Source organism: Zingiber officinale, chromosome 5B (assembly GCF_018446385.1).
Source record: "Zingiber officinale cultivar Zhangliang chromosome 5B, Zo_v1.1, whole genome shotgun sequence".
NCBI classification, from domain to species: domain Eukaryota; kingdom Viridiplantae; phylum Streptophyta; class Magnoliopsida; order Zingiberales; family Zingiberaceae; genus Zingiber; species Zingiber officinale.
In genome coordinates this window covers 32077864-32086387 of record NC_055995.1, presented here as the reverse complement: position 1 = coordinate 32086387, position 8524 = coordinate 32077864, and positions in this window count along the sequence as shown.

The window sequence follows — 8524 nt, the reverse complement described above, 5'->3', positions numbered from 1 at the left end:
TCAACCACAAGGGAGACAGGATCGTCGGCAATGCATGCAATGACATGATGCAAACAATGCAACAGTCATCATATATATATAAACAGAAACAGGTATGCTACATGAAGCCAGCATGCTCAGTAAGGTGTGTAAATAAACACAGAAACAGGTATGCTACATGAAGCCAGCATGCTCAGTAAGGTGTGTAAATAAACAGCAACCAAAGCATGTAAACATGGTATCAGGTGTCTATATATCCAATACCTAATATCTAATGTCTGGCATCTGGTATCTGGTATCTGGTATCTGATACCTAGTAATATAGTATCTGCTAAATATCATCGATAGCAACGAGAGACTGTATAGATATAGAAAATGAGTAGCTCAAAGATTGAGTGGAAGTATCAAACGCAAGAAGAATAAGAGTGGAGTCAAGATAAACATAGTATCTATCTGAATATAAAGCTCATGCACTAGGGTCAACATACTAAAGAGATAGAGCAAGAAATACCCGCCTTTATTTGTCGATCATGTCCCGAAATCCGACATCGAGATGCTCGTCCCGAAACAAAGTCCTGCGATCACATAGTCTATTTTGCTAATTACATAGGAAGTAAATAACCAAACAGAATCCCTATTCTAATTAGGGTAACGCTAATCAAACATGATCCTTGAGTAATCCCCCAATCAACCTTAATTATACTACAACCTAATTAAGTTAGGTTTACACATAAATCATCAATTAATCCAATATCTAATCCTTGAGTTTCTCAACTTCTTAATCAACATGAATCAACTCTACTTGTTTTATCTCAATAAAATGGACTAATTCCTTTCATCATCAATCATAACTACATTAGATTCTATAACCCTAATAACTCCATAGTCCAACCAATTTAAACAAACATAGATCAATGCTAACCAAATCACTACAAACCATGAAATCCGATCTCCATCTTCAACATTCCATCGAATCCCAAATCTGCTACATCACCAAATCAATCCCAACCAATTAAGTGTAAATTAACAACCTCAAACAACAATCAGATCCCAACAATCCACAATTTACCATACAAATCAATTTTATATCGATTAAGCCTCAACTATTACAATCATCCTTTAGATAACTAAATTCCAAACATAAATACTCATATCAACTAATCAAGTCCATAATCCAATAATTAAATTCAACTAAACAATGAATCCATAATTTCACTATTTTATCCCTTAACCAAATGGACCAATTATCATCAAATCCTAATTAACCAAAACAATACCAATAGAATGGCTTCAACTTAATAAACATCCAATTCTAACCACAACTTACCTAATCCAATGCGCTCTGTTGTAGATTTGCATCTGGGATCATTATTGCTGGCAACTTGTGGCTTGAGCTAAGGATCACCCACACACAGATACAATCAGAGCTGGGTAAAGATACTCCAAAATGACATCAAGATAGCTGCTGGAAAGATAGCCCAAATCGACACTTGTTATCCCAATTCCAGCGACCTCACAATCAGGGCAGAAGGCATTTGGGCGACGGTGAAGATCAATTTCACTCGGCACCACCAAAGGCAACAACACACAAGAGATCAGCACAGGGAAAAGCGATGATACCTCTCACACGGCCATCGACGGCGCTGTCCTAACCTCCCTCAATCAAATAACGTCGGCTGGGGAAGGAAACTAGGGCTTGATGCTGTTCATAACGGCGAGGTCGAGCTCCACCCTAGCCTTGGCGATGAATGCCTCAAAGCAGTGGCCGACGGATGATCGGCTGAGAGGGCAGCAACGTCGGGTGAAGGCGGAATAGGGAGCTTGCTGCGGCTAGCGACTTCGATTGAAGTGACTCCGGCGAAGAGCGGCAATGAATCTGTGCCAGCGACGAAGTGGAAATCGGGAAGAGGAAAGTCGAGTGGCGGAGCTGAGGAACGGTGGAGGAGAAGACCTCCATCGGCAGTGAACTCGCAAGCAGCCGGCGATCGGGCAGGGAGAATCGCGAGAGGGAGAGGGGCGGTGATGGTGTCGGCGATGGGTTTAGGGGAAGTCGGCGCAAGTGAAGAGAAGGGATCGGGCGGAGTGAAGAGGGAATGGAGAAGTTTTCGGCTTATAAACCTAGCCTAATTAAAACTTAGGTTAAATCAATTAAACCCTAAGTTGGCTTCCTCAATCAACTCCCACTTTTAAGTATTTTAAACGGCTTCCACTTAGCCTATAAATGATCCCCTTAAACTATGCCAAACGGACTCCAAAAAATTCCCAGAAAATTCCTAAAAATTCCTGAAAAACCCAATAAGATTATTTGTCCAATAACGTTATTATTTAAATATTATTTGGGTGCTATATTTTACAGGGGGGTGAAAAGCCTCTTAAAAACTTAAACACAAATTTCTACAAAAAAACTTGTTAGCACAGCGGAATTAGGAAACTAAAACAAAGAAGAAACAAGCACACTAACACATGAATTTACGAGGTTCGGGGATAACTTGCCCCTACTCCTCGGTGTGTCCGTAAGGTGGACGACCCCTGATCTTCGATAGATCGCACCCCGGATAAATTCCGGCTAAAGATCCTCCTTCTCGGTGGAGTAACCTCTCCACAAAGTCTCAAGAAATATATATGTTAAAGCACAAGACTTACAGAGCTCGGTGGCAAAGAAGAATGAACTAAAGCTTACAACCACGCGAGGATCAGTGGAAACAGAGAACTCACAGACAACAGTTTCTCACCCGAGAGCTCAAGAACTTAGCACACCACAACGATCAACATAACGTTTTTCACTTTCTTGCTTTCTTGTTCTTTCCTCTCGCTTTTTACTGCTTCTTAAGCCCCTGTCCTCCGCTGTCACGAATCGTGGTCAAACTGCACAGAATCATCGCTGCAGCCAATCCCTCTTCCTCCTTACCTGGTTCTCTGAACTCACACCAATGAAATCACAGTCTTCACTGGTGTCTTCTGAGCTCGAACCAATCACCAGGAGTCAAGCGGATCGCAGCCAGATCACACCAGTAGCCATTGATGCTTCAAATGCACCATGCGCCGCGAATCATACCAGAAAGGTCATTTGTTGTATTCCTCTTATGGACTTAATTTGAAATTAAGCTCGGAATGATACCTGTGATCCTGCAAATTCAAAAGCTAACAGCACAGAGGGTTATATCACATGAATCAGGCAAATAAAATGCAGTGGAGGAATCGCATAAACAACAACAAATCTGATTGTGTGTGAATCGGTCACCAGACCGATCCATGGACCAATCAGGACATATCCTGATCGGTCCACAGCTTGTCTGATCGGTCGTGGAGACCGATCAGACTGCCGGTGGATCGGTCTCCACGACCGATCCCCTCCTTCTTCTCTTCGCAATACCCTCTCCTGATCGGTCCAAAGACCGATCAGATTACACTCAGTGAAAGCATGCTGATCGGTCTGGACCGATCAGATTACACTCGGTGTTCTCGAGGCTCGATCGGTCACCGGGCCGATCCATGAAACTTCAGTTCCGGTTTCCTTTGGATCGATGCGCCGACCGATCCATCTTATGTATCCTTTGGATCGGTGCCGACCGATCAATGTTCCATGGAATGTCCACTTGGTCCTCTCTCGGCCTAATTCGGTCCGAGCGAGCTCCGAGCCCTCTCGACCTAGTCAGGAGGCAGCCCTCTCGACTTGCGGTCCGGAGAACGAGCTACCGAGCCCTCTCTGACCTAGTCCGGAGAACGAGCTACCGAGCCCTCTCCGACTTCGTCAGGTCCAGAGAACGAGCTACCGAGCCCTCTCTGACCTAGTCCGGAGAACGAGCTACCAAGCCCTCTCCGACTTCGCGTGCCAAGTTTCCAACTTGGACTTTTCCCTTCCACTTGATCAACCTTGATCATTAATCAAACCGAGTTTAATTAACATCTGATACAAACTTAAATCCGTGTCAACATTAAAACAACAGCCAGGTCAGACTGTATCAACAGTTTCCACCTTCAATTCCTTCATCTTTGCCACTAAAATAATGTATAATCATTTTAGTGTCAATCCCTTCTGAAATAGCTTACAAATTTAATCCTTGTTGTAGAGTTCAATAGAGAACATAGTTGCATCACAATTTTTGAGATAATAGGAGCCTGATTTCAGTACAATTCTGATCAGCAAACAGTTTACAGCCTTCCTCATTTCTGCATATCAGAATTCAGAATCAAGTTTTTGCAATTGTTGCCTTCTTCCTTTTCAAAGCCTTTGATACAATCTGGATTGGCTTCATGAACCGGATAGAAACACTTCTCATGTTTTTGAAATTTCTGCCTAACAGCAGCCTCTTCTACTTCAGATTCAAAACCTTTAAACTGTCCAGAATAAGCAAGGTTCAGCAACAGGATCCACTCAATACTCATTGCTGATACGAAATGGCACATAGATTTCTCACCAATTCAAAATCTGCAAATAAAACTTGGCACAAACATACACTCCTGTGATTTCCAGCAGCCCTTGAGATTCAGCAGCAAAACTAAACAGTACCTTTGATTTAAGCAACCACCAGCTACTGTTATTGTGTCTATATTCGTTTCCAAATTCATTATTTACTGTTGAGATAAACCAGCAGCAAGTTCTTAGCTCCTTCCAATTAGAAGTTGTTTTGACAAAATTTCCCAACTTCTTACTTCTAAAATTTTTTTACAGCACATCCAAAACTCATTATCTAAGTTCAACCACCTAATCTTGAACTCAAATCTCCACATCTATTTCCCCCTTAAGTCGGATTGATTTCATAATCTCAAAATTTCCCAAATAATTTACACAAGAGATCCTCTATGTACTCAAAGCATATGCATCTTCCCCCACACTTAACCTTTGTCCATATCTTGGTCAAACAATCTAACTCATCAAGATAATCAACCAAAACCCTCAATGAAATAATGACAAGCAAGGATAATCAAGGGATTGAATGCTAGACAAGAATATTTTAAGAAAGTTGTGGAGAAAGGAATTTGAAATTGTGAGAGAACAAGAATGACAAATATCCTTTATATCCACGCATACATATGCTATTATGGCTTTGAAAAGAAACTAAGCAAGTTCTAGAGTTTCAATAGCTATGAGTGCATGTCTCACAAAGAAAATAATGAGGTATAGGCTTAAAGTGGACCTCACTTGGTAATATTCATGCAAACAAGCTCAATCAATCAAATTGGAATTCCCTACCATTTTAACCAATATCATGTAAGAAAGGCATCCAATCATGTTAAATGACCTAAATTTAATGATCAAATTTAAGAAACTTTTACCATCTTAAAAATATTACTTAGAAAATTCCCATGGTGACTTTTATTCAAATGAAATGCTATGTATACTAAACCAAAATGCAATGTATGAAAGTAAAATGCAAAATAAAATGCCAAGTGTAAAAATAAAGTGCAAATGCAAAGTATGAAACCAAAGAAACGTATAACGAATTTATTAGACTCAAAGCACGAATTAAAATGCAAGAGCAATCAAAATTAGAACCAACTCCCCTTTAAATTCCCGGTGGTTGAAGAAGATTTAACAAAAGAAGCCACCCCGGAAGTGGAGTAATCGTAGTTCCACTCAAATTCTTCTTATTACTCATTTTTCCTTTCAAAATTCTTTCTGGAGGTCTAAGTCGGTTCAGTTTAAGCACCCACTCCGGAAGCTTATGTTCTCCTACAACATCAATAAAACAAAACACCTCCCACACATATGTGGGATAAAAAGAAAATAGGAGAACATTAGTGTGGGTAAAAGATATTTCAAGAAATGCATCACATCTAATAAAATCAATGAATGGTACCTCTATGAAATTTTCTGAAAAATCACAAGAATGACTCACCTTGTCATCTTGAGAGGTACCTGGAGTGGTGCTTGTTACCTCCTTCTCATCTACTAATGGCCCAGACTCCAGTTCTGGTGTATGTACATCTTCATGTAGTGATTCTTGGGTGCTTGGCTCCATAGCACAAGTCCCTACACTTACATCCTCTATTCTTGGTGATTCTTGAGGTAATGCTTCCAGTAAGCATTCCCCTACACTTAAATTATCTTCTGCAACAAGACCTGCATCACTCACATCATCTAAAGCAACAACATTAGTAGAATCGACAATTTGAACAATTACATCATCATCACAAATAATATTAGAAAATTCTTGTGAAGAAATAGAAGTAGTGTTAGGCCTGACAAGATCTCCACAATCCACCTCTTCACTGGCTCTTTGTGCTTGTAACTGATTAATAGATGATGCTATCTGATCTAACTGACTCTGTATATTCTGTATCCTTGCAAATTGCTCCTCTTGATGCTCTCTCATTTGTTGCATAATTTCATTGTATTTCCACATTGATTCTTCAATTTGTTCTTGTGCATCCTCATACCTATTCCGTTATTCCATAGGTAGGTAGGACTGATAGAACTGAGTCTGAGGCTGATAAAAATAATTCTCCATCCCATCTCCAAAATACGGATAATATGGATCCATGGTAAAAAGAATTTCCTGTTCTTACACTGAAACACTAGCAAATAAAATCAGAAGACTCAGGAGCAAATAAAATCAAACACATGGATATATAAACATGAAAACAATCAAACAACAATCCTAAAATTACTAAACACTGCATATAACGTGCTTCCCCGGCAACGGCGCCAAAATTTGGTAAAGCCTAAAATCTATATTAAATGTCACAAATAGGCTTATTAAATTAACAATTTAATATTTCACTGAACCCCTTAATTTCGCAATAATGTTGTAGTAACGAGCCCAGGATCGATCCGAGGAACCAACGATGATATGTAATTTAGGATTGTCTTTTTATTCCTATTTTTGGGATTTTCGATATAAAAATGGAGTTAGGGGGTTTAAAGCTTTGAATATAAATCTACAAAGGAAAACACAACAGTAAAGAAATTAATCTAAAGCATAACTAAAACCTACCTATGTGCCAACAATCAAACCTTAACGTATTGCTACTCCTACATTGAGATTAAATCATTGACACACTCTTAAACTAAGGAATGAAATACAAGATGCAAATAAATCTGATCTACAACACCAATTAAAACCCTAGCTTGAATTTAAACTCTAAACACTTAACCAAGCAACAAATTAAAATTAAACTAAGCTTCAACAAAGAAAGAAATGCTAACTACTTGCATAAAAAGATAACAAAACATAAAAGTAATCTGTGCTAAACTATAAAACAGTAACAAAGCTAAATAAACCCTAACCAATCCATACAAGTTTCACACTCTTGCCGTCACACAAGAGTGCCAAAGTCGAGACCACCCAACTTTGGACCTCAATGGAACATCTCAATGGCATATCAGCTCAAGGAGTGCCCAACTACACCGACGGACCACCCCCGGCGAGCTAAGAACATCCCGGAACCCACTCAAGTGCCGAAAATGCTGGAAATTTGCAAATCTGAAACTCTGGACCGGAATGAGCACTGTGGATTGCGAATGGACATCGGATGAAGCTCAGGAACGCCGACGGACCACCTCCAAGCGTCTCTGATGGGAATCGGAGTCGCCGATTGGAAGACCACCTCCAAATCGGCGCTGGAACAGAGAAGAACAGAAATGAAATAATTCATCGGAAGAAACACCTACCGGAGGCTCCAGATGATCGGGATGAGCTGCCGTAGAGATTATCACCGAGGTAGCAGCTTGAGAAGATGATTGGAGAAGAAATCGGGGTCGGAATCCGGAGAATTGCCGCGGGGACGAAGCTGCTGTGCGTGGAGGATTCGACGAAGGAAGCTGGGTACTGTAGCTTCTGTTTTGAATCAGATCTGGATCTGAACGGACGGCTGGGATTGATTTGGAGCTAAATCAACGGTGAAAGTTTGCCCAAAATCCGATCTGAAGGTACTGATCTTGCTCTAGGGTCTGGATCTACTCTCCCTTAAGTTGGATCGATCATATCATCACTGGATGGCCCGGATCTGCACAGTATTAAATGAACGGTCCAGATTAAGTCGGGCTGGATCAATAGCTAGATGAACTCAGATCTGCATCAAAACTTCTGGATCTTCGTCAATAGCTCAGATCTGCTCCCCATTAGGTTGGATCGGCCAGATCTTCAACGGATGGTACAGATCTCTCATATTCTTGATAAACGGTCCATAATGCTTCAAAGCTTGATCTTCTTGTTTGAACTCCGATTCGAGCCCAATTTCGGTCCAACTAGATCCAAATCTAAGATCCTTTGATGCCTGAAAAATAAGAATCAAATATTAGCATCAAATAATACCAAAAATAAGATAATTTGTAATTAGGTCCAAAAATACACACAATGCACAAAATGTAATGTAACCATGATTTAAACTAGGAAACCAACATCAAAACCATGCATAAATGAATCATAATAATGCCGTAAAATCATGGTTATCAGACACCAAGTTAAAATTTAGCACAACCTTCCATCCTCAGACAGATGGTCAGACAGAGCGAGTAAATCAGGTACTCGAAGATATGCTCCGAGCATGTGCCCTAGACTTCAAAGGAAGTTGGTGCAAATATCTTAGTTTAGCAGAATTT